Source organism: Heterodontus francisci, chromosome 3 (genome assembly GCF_036365525.1).
Source record: "Heterodontus francisci isolate sHetFra1 chromosome 3, sHetFra1.hap1, whole genome shotgun sequence".
Taxonomy (NCBI): Eukaryota; Metazoa; Chordata; class Chondrichthyes; order Heterodontiformes; family Heterodontidae; genus Heterodontus; species Heterodontus francisci.
This window is the reverse complement of record NC_090373.1, coordinates 40,549,939-40,577,433: the sequence shown is the minus strand read 5'-3', so window position 1 is coordinate 40,577,433 and position 27,495 is coordinate 40,549,939. Positions and strand designations below refer to the sequence as shown.

Here is a 27,495-nt window from a genome sequence, read left to right as displayed (position 1 = left end):
ATAATTTATTTACCACAGTTAAGCACTGGAGTGAATGAGCAGTGTCCTATGCAGGGTTTTTTGAGCATCTTGTTAGTGTATGTGGACGTAGGGAATGAAATGTACGAGATAGTCCATGCCTCGGTTTTGAATTCTCCCTATGTGTTGTAATTGTCACATGCCAAACCAATCTACTTCGTTCTCAGTTTAGGCTCAAACATTCTTCTTATTGATTTCTGTATTTTATAAATTATTGCAGTAAGTGGTAACTATTTGTAATGCAGTCTCCTGGGAATTTTCAAAATTCATTCAATGTCTCTTTTTGGTCGCAGTGGATTGTACAGAATAGTGTAGCATATTCAGTGTAGGGAGAATAGTTTGTGTTTGTCACTTATTGAGAAGCAGTAGCTCCAAATTCTTGATTTCCCTTGTTGGGCTTTTGTATCGAAGTAAACAATCTGTTCTTCAACATAATGTTTTATGTGTAGTTTTTAATTTCATATTCAAGAAATTTGCATGCTCTCAGAACTTAATTTCATGCAGAGTGCATGCTATAGTACACATTTTATAGTGCTTGTAAATAAATAATCTTACAATGTTGTACAGTTCTCTACATTAGAGTAAGGGTTGCTCAGTCACGTGGCTGGGGTCCTCCCTAATTCAGAAGTATGGGGGCTTGTGAGGAGGAGGAAGAGGTGCTGGAGTAGGTCCTCATCAGCATTTTGCAGAATGCTGGGGGCTTTCTCAACAGCAGTAGATCAGGGGCTTTTCTTATTGTAGGAGCTTTGGTAGGTGGATGTGTAGGTAACCTACAGGATGGACCCCACCTTCCCTGGTATTTCTTCATCTCCATGTGCAACCCGTACATTACTTACTCTGATGAACTGATTCCGACATGGGTTTAGAGTATATGTTGGTTGTAGGAGATATCGGATCACCCTAGAAGAAGAGGATACATCTCAATGTCAACAGTGAGAGCTGTGTGAGTTTACAAGTGATTAGGGTTCATTTTACTTATGAACCATTGTCAAGTATAAAAAGCAAAAAAAAGACATAGGTGGTAAAATAAATTACTTTTTAATACGTCCAACGCCTGGATTTTCTAGAAAAAGGAATTTACATTTATACAGTGCCTCAGGATAATCAGCCAATTTAATACTTTTTGAAACGTAGTCACTATTGTAAAGTGGGCAAGCATGGCGGCCAATTTGCGCACAGCAAAGTCGCACCAACGGCAATAAAGTAATAACCACAGAACCATAGAATCATAACAAAATTACAGCACAGAAAGAGGCCATTCAACCCATCGTGTCTATGCTGGCTGAAAAAACTAGCTGCCCATTCTAATCCCACCATCCAGCACCTGGTCCATAGCCTTGCAGGTAACAGCAATTCAGGTGCAGGTCCAGGTACATTTTAAATGAGTTGAGGGCTTCTGCCTCCACCACCGATCCAGACAGTGAATTCCAGACACCCACCATCCTCTGGGTAAAAAGGTTTTTCCCCATGTATCCTCTAATCCTTCAACCAATCGCCTCAATTCAGTGCCCCTGGTAATTGACCTCTCTGCCAGGGGAAACAGGTCCTTCCTGTCTACTCTATCAAAGCCCCTCATAATTTTGTACACCTCAATTAAGTCACCCCTCAGCCTCCTCTGTTCTAAGAAAAACAACCCTAGCCTATACAATCTTTCCTCTTAGCTGCAACTTTCAAGCCCTGGCAACATTCTTGTAAATCTCCTCTGTGCTCTCTCCAGAGCAATTATGTCCTTCCTGTAATTTGGTGACCAGAACTGTACACAATACTTCAGCTGTGGCCTAACCAGCATTTTGTACAGTTCCAGCATTACATCCCTGCTTTTGTAATCTATATATCGGCCGATAAAGGAAAGCATTCCATATGTCTTCATTGCCACTTTATCAAACTGTCCTGCCACATTTAGCGACCTTTGGACATGCACGCCAAGGTCTCTCACTTCCTCTACCCCTCTCAATATCCTCCCATTTATTGTGTAATCCCTTGCTTTGTTTGCCCTCCCCAAATGCATTACCTCACACTTCTCCAGATTGAATTCCATTTTCCAGCCACTCAAACAAACCATTGATGTAATTCTGGAATCTACAGCTATCCTCTTCACTATCAACTACACGGCCAATTTTTGTGTCATTAGCAAATTTCCCAATCATGTCTCGCATATTTAAATCCAAATCATTAATATATACTACAAACAGCAAGGGACCAGATAATCAGTTTTAGGTAAATTGTTCAAGTGATAAATGTTGGCCAGGATACCAGGAGACTGCGCCTGCTTCTTTGAATAGGAACATCGAAAATAGGAGCAGGAATAGGCCATTCAGTCCTTCGAGCCTGCTCTGCTATTCAACTAGATCATAGCTAATCTTCTCCCTCAACACCATTTTCCCACACTATCTCCTTGTCCCTTGATATCTTTAATATCTAGAAACGTGTTGATCTCTGTCTTGAACACTCTCAATGACTGAGCCTCCGCAGCCTTCTGCGGTAGAGAATTCCAAAGATTCACCACCCTCTGAGTGAAGAAATGCCTCCTCGCCTCAGTCCCAAATGGCCTATCGCTTATTCTGAGACTGTGTCCCCTGGTTCTAGATGCCCCCCTCCACTAGCCAGGGGAAACATCCTTTGTGCATCAATCCTGTTGACTCCTTTAATAAGAATTTTGCACGTTTGAATAAGATCACCTTTCATTCTTCTAAACTCCAGAAAGTAAAGGCCCAGTCTATTTAATCTTTCCTCATAGGACAATCCCTCCATCCCAGGAATTAGCTTGGTGAACCTTTGTTGCACTCCCTCTTTGGCAAGTATATCTTTCCTTAGGTAAGGAGACCAAAACTGTACTCCAGGTGTGGTCTCACTAAGGCTCTATACAATTGCAGAAAGACTTCTTTACTGCTGTACTCAAATCCTCTTGCAATAAAGGTCAACTTACCATTTGCCTTCCTAATTGCTTGCTGCACCTGTTAGCTTTCAATGACTTATGAACCAGGAAATCCAGGTCCCTTTAGACATCAGCATTTCCCAATCACTCACCAAAGTGGATAACTTCACATTTTTCCACATCGCATTCCACCTTTCATGTTCTTGCCCACTTGCTTAGCCTGACTAAATCATCTTGAAGCCTCTTTGCATCCTGCTCACAACTTATATTCCCACCTGGTTTTGTATCACCAGTAAACTTGGAAATATTACATTTGGTCCCCACATATAAATCATTGTTATAGATTGTGAATAGCTGGGGCCCCAGCACTGATCCTTGCAGTACCCTACTAGTCACAGCCTGCCAACCTGAGAATGATCTGTTTATTCCTACTCTCTGTTTTCTGTCCGTTAACCAATTCCCAATCCATGCCAGTATATTACCCCCAATCCCATGTGCTCTAATTTTGCTTACTAACTTCTTGTGTGGGACCTTATCAAAAGCCTTCTGAAAATCCTAATACACCACATCTACTGGTTCCCCTTATCTATTCTGCCAGTTACATCCTCAAAAACTTCAACAGTTTTTTCAAACATTATTTTGCTTTCATAAATTTATGTTGACTCTGCTCAATCCTACATTATTTTCTAAGTGTCCTGTTATCACATCCTTTATAATAGATTCTAACATTTTCCCTTCTACTGATGTCAAGCTAACAGGTCTGCAGTTCCCCATTTTCTCTCTCCCTCCTTTCTTAAACATTTACATTTGCTACCTTCTAATCTTCAGGAACTGCTCCAGAATCTATAGAATTTTGGGAGATGATCACCAATTATCTCTGCAGCCTCCTCTTTCAACACTTTGGGATATAGATCATCAGGTCCAGGGGATTTATCAACTTTCAGTCCCGTTAACTTCTCCAGTACTACTTTTTTTTTTTACTAATACTAATTTCTTTGAGTTCCTCGTTCTTCCTCATCCCTTGGTTCTTCAGTATTTCCGGGCCGTTTTCTGCGAAGACCGGCACAAAGGGCTGAATTTTATTCAGCTCCCGACATTGATGGGCCCAATCTTCCCAGTGGTGGTGAGGCTCCGTGGCGGCCCCTCCACCACTCGACTTTAAATATTAACATAATCATTATGAATACAATTAAATACAATTTCCTGCGATTTTACCGTCGGATCCGTGCAACGGGCGGCACTCACGCGCCTTCAATTTCCCGTCCAGGAAAAGCTGGCACCACTGAGGTGGGGAAAAGGGAAAACTCAGGATTTTTAGTGTAGTTGGGGGGGAATGGGGTCAACTCTGCAGTTGTAGTGTGACCTCTGCACTTTGTGCAGTTGGAGGGAGAAGAGGTCAACTCTATCATTACAGTGTATGGGGGGAGAATGGGACCAACATTTACTTTTGGTGTTGGGGGGCTGGGGGTGATGGTATGGGGTTCAACTCTGCAGTCTTTGAGCAGGGCTGGCAGCCCTTTAAAAATGGTGCCAGCGCCTGCGCAGAGACAACTGATGTTCACTGCGTTCCCGAGAGCACCCACGCAACTTGATTTTGGATGGCGGCCGCCCTATATATTTAAATAAGCTGGCAAGCTCAAGATTGCTGCGGCGTTGCAGTGCACAGCCCATGCGTGCTGGCCGCCATTTTTTCCGCTCGCCGTTACTCTGCCATTTCCTTATTCCCAATTATAAATTCCCCTGTCTCTGTAATGGGTCCACATTTATCTTTGCTAATCTTTTCCTTTTCACATACCAATAGAAGATTTTGCAGTTTGTTTTTATGTTTTTTGTTAGTTTACTTTCATATTCTATTTTCTATTTCTTTATCAGTTTATTGGTCCTCCTTTGCTGAATTCTAAAATGCTCCCAATCCTCAGGCTTACTACTTTTTTGGCAACTTTATAAGCCTCTTCCTTTGATGTATTGCAACCTTTAACTTCCCTTGTTAGCCCTGGTTGGATCACTTTTCCTGCTGGGTTTTTGTGCTACAAAGGAATGTAAATTTGTTTTAAACCATATATTAATTCTTTAAATGCTAGCCATTTACCATCATACCTTTTAATGTAGTTTCCCAATCTACCACAGCCAACTTGCTCCTCATACTTTCATAGTTTCCTTTGTTTAGATTTAAGAACATAGTTTCGGATTGAGTTACATCACTTTCAAACTTGAAGTAAAATTCTGTCGTATTATAGTCACTGTTCCCTAAAGGCTCCTTTACAATGAGATTTATAATTATCCCTTTCTCATTGAACAATACTAGATCTAAAATAGCCCAATCTTGAGTTGGCTCCTCAACATACTGTTCTAGAAAACCATCTTTTATACATTCCAGGAATTGGTTGTCCACAGCATTAGTGCTAATTAGGTTTACCCAGTTTATATGTAGATTGAAGTCCCCCATGATTACTATATTACCCTGGTTATATGCACCTCTAATTTCCTGATTTATACCGTGCCATGCGATCTTTTACATCCATCTTAGAGGCCAGACAGGCCTTGGTTTAAAATCCAAAAGCAGCACATACGAACATACGAATTAGGAGCAGGAGTAGACCATTCGGCCCTTCGGCTTGCTCCGCCATTCAATAAGTTCATGGCTGAACTGGTTACCCTACATTTCCACCTACCCTGATAACCTTCCACCCCCTTGCTTATCAAGAATCTATCTACCTCTGCCTTAAAAATATTCAAAGACTCTGCTTCCACTGCCTTTTGAGGAAGAGAATTCCAAAGACTCATGACGGTCTGAGAGAAAAAATTTCTCCTCATCTCTGTCTTAAATGGGTGATCCCTTATTTTAAACAGTGATCCCTAGTTCTCGATTCTCCCACAAGGGGAAGCATTCTTTCCACATATACCCTGTCAAGACCCCTCAGGGGGTTATATGTTTCAATCAAGTCATCTCTTACTCTTCAAGCCAAATTCAAGCGAATACAAACCTAGCCTGTCCAATCTTTGCTCATAAACCAACCTTCCTGTTCCAGGTATTAGTTTAGTAAACCTTCTCTGTCCTGCCTCCAATGCATTTACATCCTTCTTTAAATAAGGAGACCAGTACTATGAACAGTACTCCAGGTGTGGCCTCACCAATGCCCTGTATAGCTGAAGCATAAGCTCCCTACTTTTCTATTCAATTCTCCACGCGATAAACAACAACATTCTATTAGCTTTCCTAATTACGTGCTGTACCTGCATACTAACCTTTTGTGATTCATGCACTAGGACACCCAGATCCCTCTGCATCTCAGGAGTCTTAGTAGTAAGGCAGATGAATTTATTTATTTTATTTATTTCGAGATACAGCACTGAAACAGGCCCTTTGGCCCACCGAGTCTGTGCTGACCATCAACCATCCATTTATACTAATCCTATATTAATCCCCTTGCCCTCTCACATCCCCACCTTCCCCGACCACCTAACCTATACTAGGGGCAATTTATAATGGCCAATTTACCTATCAACCTGCAAGTCTTTGGCTGTGGGAGGAAACCGGAGCACCTGGCGAAAACCCATGTGGTCACAGGGAGAACTTGCAAACTCCGCACAGGCAGGACCCAGAATCGAACCCGGGTCACTGGAGCTGTGAGGCTGCAGTGCTAACCACTATGCCACTGTGCGTTGAGGGCGTTGATTGGCACATGGGATTATGATATTATTGCTATCACACAGACATGGTTGAGGGAGGGGCAGGACTGGCACCTCAATATTCCAGGGTACAGAATCTTCAGGAGTGACAGGGGAGGGGATAAAAGAGCAGGTGGCATTGTACTGTTGATCACGGAGTCAATTACTGCAGAAAGGAGGGATGATATCTTTGAAGGTTCCTCATGATATCTTAGAAGGTTCCTCAAATGAGGCCATATGGGTAGAACTTAAAAACAAATAGGGGGCAATCACTTGGCTGGGTGTGTACTACAGGCCTCCAAACAGTCAGGAAGAGATAGAGGAGCAGATATGTAGGCAAATCTCAGAGAGGTGTAAAAATAATAGGGTAATAATAATAGGGGATTTCAACTCCCCTAATATCAATTGGGATAGTCTTAGTGCAAAAGGCTTAAAGGGGGCAGAATTCTTACAAAGCATAGAGGAGAGCTTTTTGAGCCAGCAAGTAGAAAGTCCTCCAAAGAAGGGGCAGTACTGGACCTAATCATAGGGAATGAAGCTGGACAAGTGGTAGAAGTGGCAGTAGGGGAGCATTTCGGGGAGAGTGACCATAACTCTGTACAATTTAAGGTAGTTGTGGAAAAGGACAAAGATGGGCCAGAAATAATGGTAATAAATTGGGGGAGGCCGATTTCAATATGATAAAACAGGATCTGGTCATAGTGGACTGGGAGCAGCTACTTGTAGGAACGTCTACATCAGACCAGTGGGAGTCATTCAAAGAGGAAATAGTGAGAGTTCAGAGCCAACATGTACCCATTAAGGTGAAGGGTAGGACCAACAAGTCCAGGGAAACCTGGATGTTAAGGGATATCGAGGTTTGGATCAGCAAAAAAAAGGAGGCTTATGGCAGATTCGGAGTGCTGAAAACAGTGGAGGCACTACATGAGTATAGAAAGTGTAGGGGGGGGTACTTAAAAAAATAATTAGGAGAGGGAAGAGGGGACATGAAAAAACACTGGCGGGCAAGATAAAGGAAAATCCCAAGGCATTTTATAAGCATATTAAGGGCAAGAGGATAACCAGGGCAAGAGTAGGACCCATTAGGGACCAAAGTGGCAAGCTGTGTGTGGAGCCGGAGGACAGAGGTGAAGTTTTAAATGATTATTTTTCATCTGCGTTCACTATGGAGAAGGACGATGTCGGTGTAGAGATCAGGGAGGGGAATTGTGATATACTTGAACATATTAGCATTGAAAGGGAGGAAGTATTAGCTGTTTTAGCAGGCTTAAAAGTGGATAAATCCCCAGGCCTGGATGAGATGTATCCCAGGCTGTTATGTGAGGCAAGGGAGGAGATAGCAGGGGCTCTGACACAAATTATCAAATCCTCTGTGGCCACAGGAGAGGTGTCAGAGGACTGGAGGACAGCGAATGTGGTACCATTATTCAGAAAGGGTAGCAGGGATAAACCATGTAATTACAGGCCGGTGAGTCTAACATCAGTGGTTGGGAAACTATTGGAAAAGATTCTGAGGGACAGGATTAATCTCCACTTGGAGAGGCAGGGATTAATCAGGGATAGTCAGCATGTCTTTGTCAGGGGGAGATCATGTCGAACTAAATTGATTGAATTTATCGAGGTGGTAACTAGATGTGTAGATGAGGGTAAAGCAGTTGATATAGTCTACATGGACTTCAGCAAGGCTTTTGATAAGGTTCCGAATGGGAGATTGGTCAAGAAGGTAAGAGCCCAGGAGATCCAGGGCAATTTGGCAAATTGGATCCAAAATTGGCTTAGTGGCAGGAGGCAGAGGGTGATGGTCGAGGGTTGTTTTGCGAATGGAAGCCTGTGACCATTGGTGTACCAAAGGGATCGGTGCTGGGACCCTTGCTGTTTGTAGTGTACATTAATGATTTAGATGTGAATATAGGAGGTATGATCAGTAAGTTCGCAGATGACGCGAAAATTGGTGGTGTTGTAAATAATGAGGAGGAAAGCCTTAGATTACAGGACGATATAGATGGACTGGTAAGATGGGCGGAGCAGCGGCAAATGGAATTTAATCCTGAAAAGTGTGAGGTAATGCATTTTGGGAGGACTAACAAGGCAAGGGAATATACAATGGATGGTCGGACCCTAGGACGTACAGAAGGTCAGAGGAACCTTGGTGTACTTGTCCATAGATCACTGAAGGCAGCAGCACAGGTAGGTAAGGTGGTTAGGAAGGCATATGGGATACTTGCCTTTATCAGCCGAGCCATAGAATATAAGAGCAGGGAGATTATGATGGAGCTGTATAAAACGCTGGTTAAGCCACAGCTGGAGTACTGTGTACAGTTCTGATCACCACACTATAGGAAGGATGTGATTGCACTGGAGAGGGTGCAGAGGAGATTCACCAGGATGTTGCCTGGGCTGGAGCATTTCAGCTATGAGACTGAAAAGGTCAGGGTTGTTTTTTTTAGAGCAGAGAAGGCTGAGGGGGGACATGATTGAGGTGTACAAAATTATGAGGGGCATTGATAGGTTAGATTGGAAGAAACTTTTTCCCTTAGCAGAGGTGTCAATACCCAGGGGCATAGATTTAAGGTAAGGGGCAGGAGGTTTAGAGAGGATTTGAGGAAAGATTTTTTTCACCGAGGGTGGTTGGAATCTGGAACACACTGCCTGAAGAGGTGATTCAGGCAGGAACCCTCACAACATTTAAGAAGTATTTAGATGTGCACATGAAACGCCATAGCACACAAGGCTATGGCCCATGTGCTGGAAAATGGGATCAGAATAGATAGGTGCTTGATGGCCAGGACAGACATAATAGGCCGAAGGGCCTGTTTCTGTGCTGTGTAACTCTATGACTCTATCTCAGAGCTCTGCAATCTCTCAGCATTTAGATAATATGCTTCTTTTTTATTCTTCCTACCAAAGTGGACAATTTCCCACATTACACTCCATTTGCCAGGTCTTTGCCCACTCACTTAACCTATCTATATCCCTTTGTAGTCTCCTTATGTCCTCTTCACAAGTTACCTTCCTACCTATCTTTGTGTCATCAGCAAATTTAGCAACTATACCTTCGGTCCCTTCATTTAAATCATTTATATAAATTGTAAAAAATTGAGGCCCCAGCACAGATCCCTGTGGCACACCAGTCATTACATCTTGCCAACCAAAAAATGACTCATTTATACCTACTCTGTTTCCTGTTAGCTAGCCAATCTTCTATCCATGCCAATATGTTACCCCCTGCACCATGAGCTTTTATTTTCTGCAATAAGGCACATCTGACAGTACAGCACTCCCGCAGTACTGCACTGAAGTGTCAGCCTAGATTATGTGCTCAAGTCTTTGGACTGAAGCTTGAACCCATGAAAGACCACTGCTGAGGCAAGGTTGACACATTTGGCTGAACTTTACCAGCCCCACGACGTTGGGGGTCGTGGCGGGCCGCCCCCGCCACGACCCCCGACGCCGAGTAGGCCCCGCCACATTTTAACCGTGGCTGCAGCGGGGCCTTCATTTAAGTATTCAAATTAATTAAGTAAAGATGCAAATCAACTTACCATGTCCCGGCGGAAGTCCCACGCCGAGTTTACGGCTGCCAGCCACAACTCGCGTGCCTTCGGAACTCCGTTCAGAGTTACAAGGCACGACACTGGTGGGGAGGGGGGAGGATTGGAATTATCAGGGCGGGGGGGGGGGGGAGGGGGTAGCAGGTAAAAACTTTTTATTGGCTGTGAAGATGGTGGGAAGGGGTTGAAGGGCAAATATGATGAGGTTGTGGGGGAAGTTCGGGCTGGGAATAAAGTTAATGTTTGTCATATTGGTCTATAAAAAAAACATTGAGCGGGGTTTGGGAAAGAGCCTCCAGCTTTTAAATTTTTATTTCACATGAACAATAGTTTCTCTTTAAAAATTCAAAATTTTGCTAAGGGCCTGAAGTCCTTTAAAAATGGCGGCCCGCTACATCATCAGGGGCGGCCGCTCCGCCCCTCAATTTAAATGAGCCCCCATGTGAAATATCAAAGCGTGCCGCCGTGATGTGCAGCACGTTAATAAAATTCAGCCCATTGTAATTGTCTACTGACAGCAGTAAATCAGAACATTTAACTTCACAGGTAATTTCCATTGCCGATGGAAAGATCAGGGTCGGCCATTCTTCCTGCTGTGGGCAGAGTATTAAAAAAAAAATCAGAGTTTTGTTTTGAAACTCCGTTGATGCATGTTGTCCTACTGTGAACAGGACGATTGATTTTGTGATCACCTTTCAAAAAATGCTTTGCCATGTGGGTTGGCTACTTCATTTATAGTGGAAATTCAATTGTGATTTATAAGTACTGGCACCCTGTTTATGTTTACCCGATTCTCTGTCCTGCCAGTTGCAATGTATACTTGCCCTCACAAATGCTATCACTACAGGCTTAAACTTAGTGAAAATGAAGTCTTAATTTCACTATTGGTTGGAAAATCAGCACAATAAATTCCTGCGATTCCAAGAAGCTACTGTAATCAACTGAATTTGTCTGTGTGAGGTGGATTGCTATTGAAGCGTTGTCGCCAGTCCCACTTAACAAAAGCCAAAGATGTGATTCATCTCAGCTGAGCTGTCAGTAGTGGATGTAGCCAAAATGTAAATTTTTGGTCAAAGTCAGCTGTGTACACAAGATATCATTTCAAGGACAGTTGTCTACTTGCTAATATTTAAAATTTAACAGGCATTCGGTGGAGCTTTGCTTATGCATGCAAGCATGTGTGCAGAGAAATTCATTTTCCTGAGCGAGAGAGATGCAACGTCTGCTGTGCAATGAAAATCTGCCCGCCTCACATCTCTCTCAGCAAATCTCACAATGACACAATGAAAATTCCCTTTGTTTTAGGAATTAAAAATTAGCCTAGATTGTGCTCTCGTAACCAATAAATAGATCAGATAAATAATGTTTTTATTGACAATACTGTCCGAACTTACAAACTCCTGACATATTTTAATGATTCAACATTCTTTTTACTAAGTTAATTAAATGAGTTTTGTCACACTTGAGTAATTACTTTATCTTCATCAGGTGTTGCTAAGGACAAATTGCATCTCCTGTGAGGTTATAGACATGCACCTTTACCAGCTTCATAACTTAGGAAACATATCTTATGGCTTTCACACATAATTTAGAATCAAACCCATTGCAGTTATGTACCCTGATCCAAGACTTAATTCTTCATTTATCAATGCTTGTCTGGATGCAATTCAATGTTAACACCTGTACTTACTGTTGAACACAATCTGTTACTGTGGTGATATCATGGTTACACTAGTATCCCAAGACAAGTATGTTTACAGTGCAGTTGAATTGTAGCAGCAGTCTGTCTTCAAGTATAGATACAGCACTCATACCCTGGATGTAGACAGTACCTCTTCAAGGCATGGGCCTGCAAATTCAATGGTGAATCGCCTGTTTTTCAAGTGCAAAACTGGTGCCTAAGAATCCAATCTGGTGGGCAAAGCACGTAGGGCCATTAGTTGCCATAAATGCCACATTCACCATATTGATTTGGGCTGCTCCATAGGCCTCTAAGCACACAGCAGAACTTTAAATCACTGATCACTGTTCAAAATCATGAGGGGTGTGGACAGAGTAGATAGAGAGAACCTGTTCCCACTGGAGGAAGGATCCAGAACCAGATGACAGCAAATTGAGGTGATTGACAACAGAAGCAATGCTGACATGAGGAAGAACTGTTTTATGCAGCTCTTGCAGATAAGCAACACAGACAGAGCAGGTTGAATGGCCTCCTTCTGTGCTGTAACCATTCTATGATTCTATGATTAGTTGGATGTCCCTCTCATGTTCATGGAGCTGACTGCTTGGTCCTTGTTGGATTGAATGGTCGCCATGCTCTACATGAAGACTTGACAGAAGTTTGAGTTGGTCTCCTCCGTGCTCTGAACCCTTGTGAGCACTCTCACTGGCAGGTGTCCCAATGCATTTAGCATTTCCCTAGTATGCCCATTAATCTTCTTTGTTAGCCTGGCCCTCAATGTCTGCATCTGAGTCTTCTGCAGCAGAGCTGGTATTTGATCTTGCCCTCTAGTGAGCTGGCATCTGTGGAAAACTAGTTCTTGCGCACACGTCTGCCCACTGATTCACCACATGAATACCCCATCTCTCACCTACCCTCTAAAGGTACAGTGCCAGTATCAAGCCTTGTGCTTGCCTGGTGCTCTTCCTGAAGTGGCAGAAATATTTCCACATTATCTACACCTGAAATGAAAGAGAGGGAAAAGGGTTAGCTTTTAGTGTGAAGGAAGAGCAGAGAGAGAGAGAGGTGTTTTCTGAAAGCAACTAAAGTTTGCAATGTTGAATGTGCAGGGTATGATGGAAGTGAGAAAGGAAAAAGGATAGGATATGACAAAGCTGTCTTGCGTCATCATTCCCCATGGCCAGGAATCTACCCCTGCCTCTGATTGGCTGCCATCTCTGCAAGGCTGGGACCTCTGGCGAGGGGGTCCTAAATCCCAGGGAAGGCCCGCCACTGTCCAGTTAATTGCCTGATTGGCAATAGATTCGCCGGGTCTTCTGGAAAAGAGGCGATGCAGGGATCTCGGCATCGGTTTTCCCCAAAGTCAATGTGGGGAAGTAAGGGTTGTAATAGTGCTGAGTGTGAGAATCTGAGGAGATGGAGGTGTGTTGCTGTGATTGTAGGAGTCAGAATGGAGCAGGGAAGCAGTCTATTATAAGTTAGGAGACTGAAGGTTGTGGACTTGTGTCGACTTGTTCTGACAACTCTGGTGGGGTCATTGAACTTTTCCAGAATTACAGCCACCTCCTGGGATCTAAGCTTCTGAAATTGACCTCCTCAGCAAAATTTTCCAACTGACAGTGATGGGGTTCCCTGGAGGATTTTCCATCTCCTAATCTCCCGATTAGGGCCTTCAAATCAGCCTCAGAGAACCATGGTACCAAGTCAGGATCACTTGTAGCCATTTTTGTTTTCATAAGTGCTGCTAGCTCCCTTTATGCGATGTCAGAGACACACGGGGTGGAATTTTATGCTCTTTCCCGCGGCGGGTGTGCGGGCGGGGAGAGCATAAAATCGGGTGAGATGGTGGCAGGGGGTCGGCGAAGTTGCTGCCACCATCCTACCTGATTTTATACTCTCCTGAAAACAAAAGCCACAAATAACATTCTAAGTATGAAAACCAACATCCAAGTATGAAAATAAAAACTGCAGCTTATGCACAGTCTTTTTTTTAGCATTACTTCCAGTAATCAGAAATCCACTTCATCGAGTAGACTCCAGCATTCAGACAGGCAGACATGTCATTTAGAGCCATCACTGCTTGAAGCAGTTTTACTAATAGAAATGTGGAATTGATATGAAAGTAGCATTTTAGGCTGTCATGGAGTTTCTGTAACCTCTATTACAGCATTACAAATAGTTAGCTCTTTCCAGCTGTTGAATAACTCTGGAAGTCATAATTTGCATCACAATTATGTCACTTGGATTAACTAGCATGTCATATCCTTTGAATATGCAGGTCTTCCAAGCTCCTCAGCTTCTATTTTTTAATCATTCCTGCCTCCTGTTTAATATTCCTGACTGACTCAGCGGGTGGAATTTTATGCTGTCCCCTGCAGTGGGTTTGGAGGCGGGGAGGGCATAAAATTGGGTGTGATGGGTTGTGGGGGGTGGGGCGGGGGGGAGGGTGAGAGGCTGGGGTTTCCCCCACAACCCATCACCACCATCACCATCATTTAGGCTGGGGCGGGAAGGTCTGTGAGCAGCCTTCCCGCCCACCACCAATTGGGTAATTAACACCCAATTAAGGGCCTCCCCGTCACAGCTACAATTACCCGTGCAGCGGGCGGCTCTGTCACCGTATGGGAAGCACGGCACGTAAAACCATGCAGGCTGCTTCCTGGCTCCCTGTAGGGTCCCTCATTCAAAGGCACAGTGTCTGAATGAGGGATCCAGCATCAGGAAGGAGGGGGGGGGGGGTGACGGGTGGCGCTGAAGGCCACCCTTTGCCCTTGCCCTTGCTGCCAATCCTCCTCCCCCCTTCCACCACAGCCCCCACCTCGTGAGTCCCCTCCCACCGTGACCTACCTTAAGCCTGGTTCCAGCACCAGTCCTCGGTGTCTGGTCGCTGCAGCTACAGCAGCAGCCATCGACTCTCGGTGGCGCTGCAGCTGCCAGCCTCTGATTGGTCAGCAGCTCTGCAAGGCCGGCACCTCTGGCGGTAGGGTCCTAAATCTCACCACTGTCCAGTTAATTGCCTGATTGGCAATTTCAGAGGGCCTTCCAGAAAAGAGGTGCTGCAGGGATCTCAGCGTCAGTTTTCCCTACCGTCAAGACCCCTGCCACCAGCAATAAATTTCTCCCAGTTTTTATGTACACGAGGGCACCGCTATAACGCAGTCTGCTGTAGCGCATGGGAATCTGCATAACGTGAGTTTGTCTGGGATCCAAAAATTTTCATACTGCAAATGTGGCCACAAGCCTCCCCCCCCGCACTATAAACACAGCCACCCACTTAAAGAACGAAAAACTGAAATCCGCCATTTAATTATTTAGTTGATTTTACACAGCACCTTCATATTTGTTTATTTTGGAGCACGAGGACTGGAAACTGTAGGGGTATGCATGCAATATTGGTACTAGCAGGATGAAGCCTGAGCGCTAGGCACCAGCAAAAGACACAGCTGTGAAATAACACAATCTCATTTGTAAAGCGGTCTCGAGATATGGTTCCACCTGGACTGTGTTGTAGCAGGGTCCCAGGGTATATATTCATGCATGTACTTATATGTATATAATATGAGGTCTTTAACATTATGAAAGGTTCTGATAGTGTAGACACAGAGAGAATTTTTCCACTTGTGGGGAAGAGCAAAATTAGAAACTATCAGTATAAGATCGTCACCAAGAAAACAAATAGGGAATGTAAAAGAAAACCAGAGAGTGGTGAGAGTTTGGAACTGGCTACTATGGGGGGTGGTTGAAGTGAATAGTATAGATGCATTTAAGGGAGGCTAGATAAGCACATGAGGGAAAAGGGAATAGAGGGTTATGCTGATAAAGTTAGATGAGGAAGGATGGGGGGAGCCTGGACTGGTTGGGACAAATTACCTGTTTCTGTGCTGTATAGCTTATGTAACATGTAATGTTTTTGAGCTATGTCTGTAAGAACTGGAGATACTGTTTGTGCGGGCAACAAGTTGGTTTATTTTAGCCCTTAGATCTAATGGATCTAAAAAGAATTGTTTTCTTCCGGGCTGTCTAATCTTAAATTTTCAAATGCTGACAATAACAAACAGTATTGCAATATTGAATCAATACAAAAGTATCAGGGGGAACCATTCTTTCCTACACTTCACCACATAAATAAATACTTAAGATATGATTTTTAGATTGAAATATTTTCTGTTTGCAATGCTTTCTCATTTTTTCCCATTCTGTCCATTTCTACTTTGTACCTCTCTCAGGCAGAAATTATTTTAACTTTAATTGCATGATTTTCTTACTTGTTACTTTTTTTTTAAAGCTTTGTACCCTTTTCTTCTGTGTCTTCTTCTGCCTCTCTTTTCTCACCTTTAAAAACATGGCTGCCATGTCAGTGGTAAAGAACTGATAAGCGATAACACCTGATCAATCTTTGATTCACATCACCATCTCAAAAAAGGAAGAGTTGCAAATAGATGAGCATTATCATTGATGGTCCAGTCTTGCCCAGTCAGTAAAATGTATTAATGGCAATCCAAGTGTTAAATGGGCTCCTAATAGGACTTCCTGGCAGAAAAACAAAATACGGTGGATATTAGAAATCTGAAATAAAAACAGAAAATGCTGGAAATAGTCAGCAGAGAGAAACAGAGTTAACGGGCTAGATTTTGTGCTGGAGGCGACCTATCCCGGCCTTGGGAAGATTGCTTGGCGATGGGCCCTCCAACACCCACCTCCCCCGCCACCTGTCGCGATACTCCGTGCTTCCGTGCCCCTGACCCTGCCTCAGGGGGCTACACAAGATCCCAGTCAACGATGACCTTCTATTAGTACTGAAATGTTAACTTTGTTTCTCTGTCCACAGATGTTGCCTGACCTGCTGTGTATTTCCAGCATTTTCTGTTTTTATTTGGGAATTCCTAGCAAGTTGGCTTCTGCCTGTTTGAGAGTCCATCTATTTTCTTTTTTCTGTCTTCTCTTTTTCATGTGAGAAACACTAGTGGAACAATTGTTCAGAATATTGTTTTAGATGTTTGAATGAAACAATCAATTCAGGGTACTGCCTGTGTGGAGTTTGCAAGTTCTCCCTGTCTCTGCATGGGTTTCCTCCGGGTGCTCCGGTTTCCTCCCACATGCCAAAGACTTGCAGGTTGATAGGTAAATTGGCCATTATAAATTGCCCCTAGTATAGGTAGGTGGTAGGGAAATAGAGGGACAGGTGGGGATGTGGTAGGAATATGGGATTAGTGTAGAATTAGTATAAATGGGTGGTTGATGGTCGGCACAGACTCGGTGGGCCGAAGGGCCTGTTTCAGTGCTGTATCTCTAAACTAAACTAAACTAAACTAAAACAGGAATGCTTGATATTCTACCTTTGACCTGCCTTCATGACCATGTTTAATAACCAGTAATTGATGGTGGATTTGTGGGTTCTTCCAATCAGACTCAAACCCAATGTATACCAAGCAAGTAAAGTTTAATAATGAATTTAAAGAGCAGACAGTGTAGCACGATGTTCTTATTCCATTCTCCATGCAGCAACATAATTGTCTGCTCCCAACTACTTGCTATCTGGAGGAGGCAGCCTTTGTGCGGTCACGGACTAAAATAGTGTACTGGCATTGGCAGGTAACCTGACTAACCCTACAAGAAGCTGATTAAATAGAAACATTGGGCAAATGTAATCTGTTATGTTTCTATTTCCATCTATTTCATCTGACTAATCAAATGGTAATAAGGTTTGAATTCAGTTCATCTGGGCTGAGTGCTGGCACTGAGCATTTTTGTGCTAATACACGTGATGTAGCCCAAGGACAGATACAGGTTCAAGTCCTCCTGTACTCAATTCTAGATTTCAGCTGTGTCAAGCATGGTGGCTGCAGCGTCTCCTGGTAGTAACAGAGAGAATCTAAGGTCTAAAGGCATTCTTGGGCAGTTCATGCCAGCTCCTGGTAGCAGCCTGGAAGTGGGCTGTGCACCATCCTCCCAATTCTAATGATGTCAAACCAGGTGAACGAAAAGAAAAGAAAATTAGAGAAAAAGGAAGGAACTAACCTTCAAACTGTGCCTGTGGAAACAAGCAAGGTTTCAAAAAAAACAGTGAGAAGTGGGCTTGAAGAAGATTTTCGGAGTTGATTGTCTCAAAACCTCAAATCCTAACAATGTTGGAAGTCAAGACACTGATAAATCAGCATCTTTAAATTCTGGCAGCACATTTTGAGGAGCAAATCCATTTGCCCTCGCTGAAATTCTAATATAAAAAGCAATAGCTATCTTGCCAAAAGTAACTTGAAGAAGGCAAAGGCTTCAATTTGACCTTTGCCACTTCCATTGTCATGGCAGACATTCAATTTCCACCAGCCTTAGCAAACCAACAACATAGAATTTCAATTACAATGTTAATTTATTTCTCACTTATTTTCTCTCACAGAAATTCATTATATTTATGTTTGCCAGCTTATTATATGTCACATACCTATCTTTAAAACTAAAATCATATTTGACTGTGGAACACATGGATCATACTGAGGAATTTAATTCTGGGCTAGTTATTTATACCCCAGAACTGTGAGAGCTGCTCTTCAATTAGTAATTCAGCCATCAGTTGCTAATCCAATTAAATGCATCTTTCTCTTTTGTGTTTAGACTTATACAGGCTTTGAGCTTTTGCATTTTTTTTAAAGGTTAATGGGTGCAAGGCTTGGGTTTCATTGTTAATGTTAGATAGTTAACTGTTTAAGTATTTTGTATCTACAATCAAAGTGCAGCAGCGCAAAGGGGGCACATTAGTAATGCCCAGTTCAACTGCAAATGGTGGTCTGACACAGCTACCTGCTATGCAGAAGTGCGCAATAGTTTCACTGAGTTACTGTACATCTCCAAGTAAAGAGAAACCTGCATTTGCATCAGTTGAACTCTGCTCACTAACAGCAAAATCCTCATGACATTTTAAATGTCAGCAAAAGCCAATGGGCTATTAAATTCAAAAACTGGACTGACTGCCTCTGAACATTCTGAAAGTTACTCTGTTACAGTTACACCACAACCAGTATAAAGCCAAAGCAGTATAAAACTCCTCATAGTGATCTCATACTGCCTTTGTTAAAAATAAATCACCTTGAGATTGGTATAGTCTGGTGAATATGTAAATAGTTATTGGCTCATCTAATCTGTTGCCCAATTGCTCAAGTTTTTTTTATTGGGAACATTAAGGTGGAAGAGATGACGTAAGCCAGTTTTCCCTCTATTTCTATTGCTTAACCAATACAGTTAGAATTAAAGCTTGGAGTCCTACCCATTCATTTTATTTTTACAAAAAGGTGGACTCACCACTTGTTGCTCTCTATTGGTCTCCTGGCAGTGGGCAAATAAAATGGCCAGTACAACAGATAACATTTCACCCCATAATGTCTACTACAAGAAATACAAGAACAACAATATCATTGGAAAGCCATCGCCTCTAAATTCCCCTCCAAGTCACACACCATCCAGACTTGGACATATACTGCTGTTCCTTCATTGTCACTGGATGAGAAACTTGGCATTCCTTAAGTAACACCAGTATGGGAGCACTATTACTACAGGAACAGCTACAGTTCATGAAGCCCATCAGCACCTTTACAGACCAGCGAGGGATGGGTAATAGTTGCAGCATTGCCAGAGTCATCCATATCCCATGAGCAAATAAAGGATATACTTTTTGGATAAAATTGCTACCACCAATGGTGATCCCCATGTCCAGTCCAACCCAAGGAAAACTGTACTCATTGGCTGAAAAGTTGGTGGTGAGCCCGCCTCCGCTGGGCTGGGATTTTTTCCTCCCAGTTTCTTAATTGGTCTTGGGCAGGACTAACACCTCCTTGAGGCATCTCTTAGTCCCAGCAGCACCACAGGGAGTGGTGGCCACTGCTGGAACTACACCCAGCCATTGCAAGTCAGGTGAAGGACAGCCCAGAAGACAGGTAAATTTTTAGGGCCTCGCCAGGACAATCGGTCGGGCCTCAGAGAGGCAAGGGGGGGTCGGTTGTGGGGGGGGGGGGGGGTGGTGGGCAGGTGAGTGTTGTGTGTTGAGGCAATTGTGGCTTTGGGGGTGGCCCTCCGTGGGGTACAGGGCACCCGATCAGGAGGCCCCGCCCGCCCCAGCCTGCAAGAAGGCCGCCTGGTAAAAGCAGGCGGGGTTCTTGAGGCTTTTCTTGTCTGGCCGCCGTGGGTAAAATACCCGCAACGGTGGGAGGAGGCCCTTAAGTGCCAGTTAATTGGTCACTTAAGGGCTTTGATTGGCCAGGGACAGGTGGTCCATTTCTTGCCACCGCCGCCGCCCCACATAAAATTGCAGTGGAGGCAGGAGGGGGTCAGGAACGGCAGCCCCCCCCCACGCCTCCCACTCAATTTTGCACTGTTCCCCCCCCCACCACCACCAGCCTGCTCGTTTGTGGGCCATAGAGCTCCGGCCATTATTTCTTTTATTCAGTTCTAGTGATTACTGCAATCAGCCATATCATAAAATGCAATGCAGCAAAGAGGGCATATCAGTAATGCCCATTTTTGAAGTGTATCATTGCATTGCATAACTGTTCTTTACATATGATGACGTCACAGTAAAAACAAGGTGAGGTTCTTATCCTGACATATTTAAAGAAGAAACATGCTATTGACAAAATAAGTGGGGAAGTGATCTTTTTTTAGAAACATTCTTCAGGATGTGGGCATTGCTGGTAAGGTCAGCATTTATTGCCCATCCCAAGTTACTTTTGTGAAGGTGATGGTCTATATTTTTGACCTAGGAATGATTGCAATATATGTCTATGACCAGATAGAGTGTGACTTGGATGGGAACGTGGAGGTAATAGGTCCCGATGCACCTGCTGCCCTTGATCTTCCAGGTAGTGGAGAGCGCAGATTTTGCTGTGAGAGTAGACTCGGCAATTTGCTTCAGTACAGTCTATACATTGGGATAATAGTGCGCGAGTGGTGGAGGGAGTGGATGTTTAAACTGCTGGATGGGCTGCCAATCAAGCAGACTGCTTTTTCCTGAATGGTGTTGAGCTTTTTGAGTGTTGCTGCAGCTGTACCCATCCAGACAAGTAGAGTGTTCCCTCACACTCCTGACTTATGCCTTGTAGGTCATGGAGGTGCTTTGGGGAGTCAGGAAGTAGCCATTCACAACAGTGTACCCAGCCTTTGACCTGCTTTAGTAGCCAAGGCTTTTATTTGGCTGGTCCAGTTGAGCTTCTGGTTAATGGTGACCCCCAGGATGTTGATCGTGGAGGATTTGATGATGGAAATACCATTGATTGTCATGGGGAGGTGGTTAAAATCTCTCTTTTTTGAGTTGGTCATTATCCAGTACACCTGTGATGTGAGCATTGGCATATTCAGGAGCAGAAGGGAAGGGACAGAAACACCCTTCCAACACTTTGATGTATATAGGACCATGATTGCAATTTTGAGAGGCAGCTGGGCAGAGCTAGCACTGTATGCCTGCTGTCCAGCTTTACCCAGTAGTACAGCTGAAGAGACCAAAAATGTTAAGTTTAAATATATTTTGGGGGGGGTTGCTAGGAGGAGCAGGATTGCTCCTTTAGGCTCCATGACAACATTGTGGGCTGCTGCAGTTTGCAACGCCCACCCCACCCTCACCTTTGCTGCTGACCCGGGCTGGAACTGGTGAACTGTTGTGTGGTACCCATTTTCCACCAGCGACCTACTGGTGACATGGTAATGATGCCCAGTACTCCTGCCATCACTATCCGGCTGGGACAGGGTGAAGGTCAGCCGCCCAATACTTAAAATCTACCTATCCATGTAGCATGCCACAGGAGATCAGCTCGTGTTTATAAATACCTTGTAAACTTTCATATATAAATCAGGTATTAAAGAATTGCCTGAATTTTTTTGACTTTTTCCAAATTCTAATTTTGTAACCACTTTGAAGTGATTCAGTTTGGAATATTCAGTAAAAATCACTTTCTCTCGAGGCCTCTCCCATACGCTGACTCTACAGCTTATCAGAAACTCATCATGTTTAATTAATTATTCAGCGGCATGAGCTACAATTTTGCACCACCAGGCCAACACATTATTTAGAAACCAGCATTCCACACCTCTTTGATGGTACAGTTAGTAAATGTGGTGCAAATCACACAGGATGCTCCCACGTTCAGACCCCAGTCAGTAACAAGTTAGCTGGTCTCAGCTGGGGCAGCGGCCGCATTTCTGTACTTGGTCTCATTCTCCCCAAACTAGAGAAGAGAGGGGGAAAAATTACAGTACCTGTGCCTACATCATTCCCTCATCCCCCTCCACTGCTGCACCCCCACCCCCCCCCCCCCCCCCCACCAGCCCCAACTCCTCCACTTTATTCTGTGAACAGAATTTGCTTGTATTGAATACAGTTGAATTGGAATTTTAAAACTAAAAGGAATATAGTTAATTGGTAATAATTAGACAAAAATGCTAATCAAAGATCATTTAACATAACTAAGAACTTATTATCATACTACTAGCTTTGCACAATCAAAAAAAAAAGTTGTGAAATGGTTAACTACCATGCTACTGAACCAGTATCAGAACTTGCATACAAACCTTAAGTATATTTGTGAGACATGACAGAGTGGTACAAATGCAATTGCTGCACCATGTAACATTGCATCGTGCTATAGACCTGAATTTTGTGGTTGTAATGACAGCAAAATTGTTAGCGTTCACCATCATTATAACTATGTAACTAACAGAAACTTCTGGTGTCCACACATGAGCACTTAAACGCGGAAAGCCAGCAGTTGTTGTCAATGATTCCCTGCTCCTCCATAGGATGCACTGCTCAAGTCTCCAGAGATGGAAATAAATTAGAAATTACAGAACTGATGAGAACTTACCTTTATGCTGTAATATCACTGTTAAAAAAAACCCTGAAATGTTATGCCTTGTTAATGAGGTGTAACTGGGTTTTTAATGACTTACTAAGTCATAATTATTGCTGAACAATCTCTCTGACCTTGGAAAACTAATTGTATGCATGTGTAATGTCAAATATTTTCATTTCAATAAAATTCCATTGCTTAATAAAAACTATACCTTTTTCAAAGTTTGTTCATGATATTTCAGGTTCGTATGTATATATCCCAATCTTTATTTCGCTCTCTGTAAAATTAGCATTTTACTTCCTGGTTTGCCAGCTATAAGAATTCTTCAATGTGATTGGCTGCTTACTCTGCTTGATGACTCCACTGTTGCTGGGTGCATGGGGATCCCCTTGACTTGGCGCCAGATTCAAATTCATGTTGGGAAAGGGCAAACACATGCCACAGAGGTTTCTAGATATTTGTGGGCAGCTTTCTTCGAGGTCAGCAGCAAGCGGGGGCGGCACAGTGGCGCAGTGGTTAGCACCGCAGCCTCACAGCTCCAGGGACCCGGGTTCGATTCCGGGTACTGCCTGTGTGGAGTTTGCAAGTTCTCCCTGTGTCTGCGTGGGTTTTCTCCGGGTCCTCCGGTTTCCTCCCACAAGCCAAAAGACTTGCAGGTTGATAGGTAAATTGGCCATTATAGATTGTCACTAGTATAGGTAGATGGTAGGGAAATAGAGGGACAGGTGGGGATGTTTGGTAGGAATATGGGATTAGTATAAATGGGTGGTTGATGTTCGGCACAGACTCGGTGGGCCGAAGGGCCTGTTTCAGTGCTGTATCTCTAATCTAATCTAATCTAAGCGCTGTCGTTTCACTGTTGACCAAAAAATCCAGGTCATAGCCTCTTCATTCAGACTCACTCAAGATGCAGGCATTCAATTGGCTGCTGGCTATTCTGAGAAAGAAAGCATCTGATTTTAACTGTAGCACGACCTTAATAATTATTGATATTGCACTAAAGAGTTGTATAATATAGTTCACTAAGTATTTGTGATAACAGTGATGAAGTTAAAAAGGAGATTTGGTTGAAATATAGTCCTTCTCTTCACAAGTTCACTGAAAAAAAAATGATTATTTAAGAAAAGTGATGTGTTTCTTGAAAACTTTTGAAATGTACAGTTGTCATTCAGCATCTGAAAGTGAATGACAAGTAAATATTTTGGATTGCACCCTTAAGGTACAGAGTTCTGTAGGAGGCTTCCACCCAAAACATTAGCTTATCTTTTTTATAAGCTAACAGACCCACTGAGCAATCCCAGAATCATCATCTTTGTTTCAAATTTAGAGCATCTAACAGTTTTATCAGAGTAAAAACAACAACTTGCATTTATAAAGTGCCTTTAATGTAGTAAAATGTCCCAAGGTGTTTCACAGGAGCATTATCAAACAAAATTTTGACATCAAGCCATATGAGGAGATATTAGGAGAGACACCCAAATGTTTGGTCAAAGAGGTAGTTTTTGAGGAGTGACTTAAGGAGGAGAGAGAAGTGGAGAAGGGACTGGAGGGCTATTTCCAGTGGTGTTCCGCAGGGCTCAGTACTGGGTTCCCTGCTTTTTGTGGTGTATATTAATGATTTGGATGTAAATGTAGGGGGCATGATCAAGAAGTTTGCGGACGACACAAAGATTGGCCGTGTGATAGATAGTGAGGAGGATAGCTGCAGGCTGCAGGAAGATATTGATAGTCTGGTACAGACGGGCAGAAAAATGGCAAATGGAATTCAGCCTGGAGAAATGTGAGGTGATGCATTTGGGGAGGTCAAACAAAACAAAGGAATACACGATTAATGGGAAAATACTTAGAAGTGTTGAGGAAGTAAGGGACCTTGGAGTGAATGTCCACAGATCCCTGAAGGTAGCAGGACAGGCCGATAAGGTGGTTAAGAAAGCATATAGAATCCTTTCCTTTATTAGCTGAGGTATAAAATATAAGAGCAGGAAGGCTTTGCTGGAACTGTATAACTCATAGGTTAGGCCACAACTTGAGTACTGTGTGCAGTTCAGGTCACCTCGTCACAGAAAGGATATATTTGCACCAGAGAGGGTACAGAGGAGATTTATGAGGATGTTGCCAAGACTGGAAAAATGCAACTATGAGGAAAGATTGGATAGGCTGGGGTTGTTCTCCTTGGAACAGAGAAGGCTGAGGGGAGATATGATTGAAATGTACAAAATTTTGAGGGGCCTGGATAGAGTGGAGGTCTATTCATCTTAGCAGAGAGGTCAGTGACGAGGGGGCATAGATTTAAAGTGATTGGTAGAAGAATTAGAGGGGAGATGAGGAAAAACCTTTTCACCCAGAGGGTGTTGATGGTCTGGAACTCACTGCCTGAAAGGAGAGTTGAGGCAGAGACCCTCAACTCATTCAAAAGGAATCTGGATATGCACCTCACGTGCTATAAGTTGCAGGGCTATGGATCAAATGCAGGAAGGTGGGATTAGAATAGGTGGATCGTTTTTCGGCCGGCACAGTCACGATGGGCCAAGTGGCCTCTTTCTGTGCCTTAAACTTTCTATGACTTTTTAGGAAGGGAATTCCAGAGCTTAGGTCCTGGGTAGCTGGCCACCAATAGTGGAGTGATTAAAACTGGGATACGCAAGAGGCCAGAATTGGAGGCGTGCTAAGATCCTGGACGGTTGTAGGGCTGGAGAAGGTTACAGAGATATGGAGGGGTGAGGCCATGGAGGAATTTGAAAACGAGGATGAAAGTTTTATAATTGAAGCATTGCCGGACTGGGAGCCAGTGTCAGTCAGAAAGCACTGGCATGATGGGTGAACAGGACTTGGTGCGAGTTAGGATAATGGCAGCAGAGTTTTTGAAGAGCTCAAGCTTATAGATGGTGGAAGATAGGAGTCCAGCCAGGAGAGCATTGGGATAGTCAAGTCCAGAGGAAACAAAGACAAGGATGAGGGTTTCAGCAGCAGATGAGCTGAGGCGGGGCAGAGTCGAGCAATGTTACTGAGATGAAAGTCAGCAATCTTAGTCATGAAACAGATATGTAGTTGAAAACTCATCTCAGTGTCATATAGAACACCAAGGCTACAAACGGTTTGGTTTCGTCTCAGGCGGTTGACACAGAGGGATGGAGTGTACAAAAGCAAAATACTGTGGATATGGAAATCTGAAATAAGAGGGATGGAGTTCATTGCTAGGGAATGGAATTTCTGATGATGACCAAAGACAATAAGACAATAGCTTCGGTCTTGCCAATATGTGGTTGGAGGACATTTCTGCTCACGCGGTACTAGATGCCGGACAACAGGCTTTCAGATGTGCTTTTTACTTCAAATGGTTTGAATATTATGACATTTTCATTGAAAATAAAGGCAGAATAATATGTCCTGAAATCCAGGCTGGTTTAAAATTGAGTTTGATGTGTGGTAACTTATGGAGACAGGATTGATATTCAAAAATGATCTAATTGTCAGGATTATTGCATATGAACAGAAAGTGCTGGAAATACTCAGCAGGTCTGGGACTTTCTATTCAGCCTGCGGGTCCCCCATGGAGTCAGCAGCACCGTAGCTGCCTGGAGGTGGCCTCCCAGGAGCAGACCAGGGGACCAGCACTCCAGGATGACTCTGAGGCGTGCCCCCTCATTGTCTACCTCGCCACGGCTGTGGCTAGAGGTGGTCTGGCAGCTGTGGCCATTTTAAAAAATTAAAATCTTTTAAAAGTGTTGAGAGGACACCTCAAGATGGAGGTGCCCTCTCTCTCCCTTGCATGCAATGGCAGGCAGCAGTACTTCCATGCTGGAGGGCCTCCTACTGGCCCTCCAGTTTCGAGAACTGGACGGTGAGCCTGCAGTCTGGCCACTAATTGGCCAAATCAAGACAAAATCTTATCAGGTGACTGACGTCAGGGTCCTGACCCAAAACAGAAAATTCTGCCCTTCATTTCTCTAAATGCATGGCATCATAAGAGTACACAACAAAAGACAGCTTTTGCAATACTGTAAGAATTGTCTAGACCAGAAAACATTAGGCCCAATTAGTCCTTATTTTCTGATAGATCGCATTCCCATTTTGCTCCTTTTCGCTCCAGATGTCAATCCCTTCTGACAGATCTGAATCCCAATTTCCTAATTATCTTCATATCCTTTAATCCCTTCTGATAAAGTTCAATCCCACTTTACTACCTTTCATCATATCCCTAAATCCCTTCTGATAAATCTGTCACCCCCACCTTCTTGCGTTTCCTCTGAAAATTCATTCAAAAGTCTCTTGAACTTATTTATGATCTCTGTTTCAATAGCCTTCCTTGGTGAGTTATTGTACAACTTCTGGGTTGGAAGTTCTTCCTTCTGATTAAAGTTTGTCCTCCCAGTTTTCTAATTATTGACTTACATTCTCTGGTATTTGTATCCATTACGACTGTGAACGATTTGTCTTCATCAGCTTAGTGAATCCTCGTCATATTCCTGAACACTAACAGATCTTGAAATTTATTTTAAACCAGTTACCACCTCTGCTAATATAGATGAAAGAGAATTTCAGAAGTGTAAAACATTTGTGTGTTATTGTCGCACACCTTAATTTCAAGGTCGAGCTTCCTTGAAAGGCACAATTTTATTTTTGCAACTTAAATTAGTCATGTAATCAAGTGCAAGCTCAGTACTTAAGCATTATCCATTGCAGTTTGCAAAGGTTATGATATATTTATTTTACTGCTACTGTACTTATTTAACTCAGTTGAAATATCTACAGATAATGTGAGTGACTGAGGATGGTATACATTTGTTAAGAAGATTCATCTACAGGGACAATGCTTTGGTCAATTGGTATAATACTGGTGTTATCTGTCATGGTTGCCATCACCATCCTGAG

At 43.3% G+C, this 27,495-nt stretch overlaps 1 protein-coding gene across 3 annotated transcripts in view; it reads left to right on the top strand.

Moving 5' to 3' along the window:
* Positions 1-27,495, top strand: part of LOC137355859 (CUB and sushi domain-containing protein 1-like) — a 1,186,508-nt gene that overhangs the window by 1,060,613 nt on the left and 98,400 nt on the right. The window lies entirely within an intron of this gene.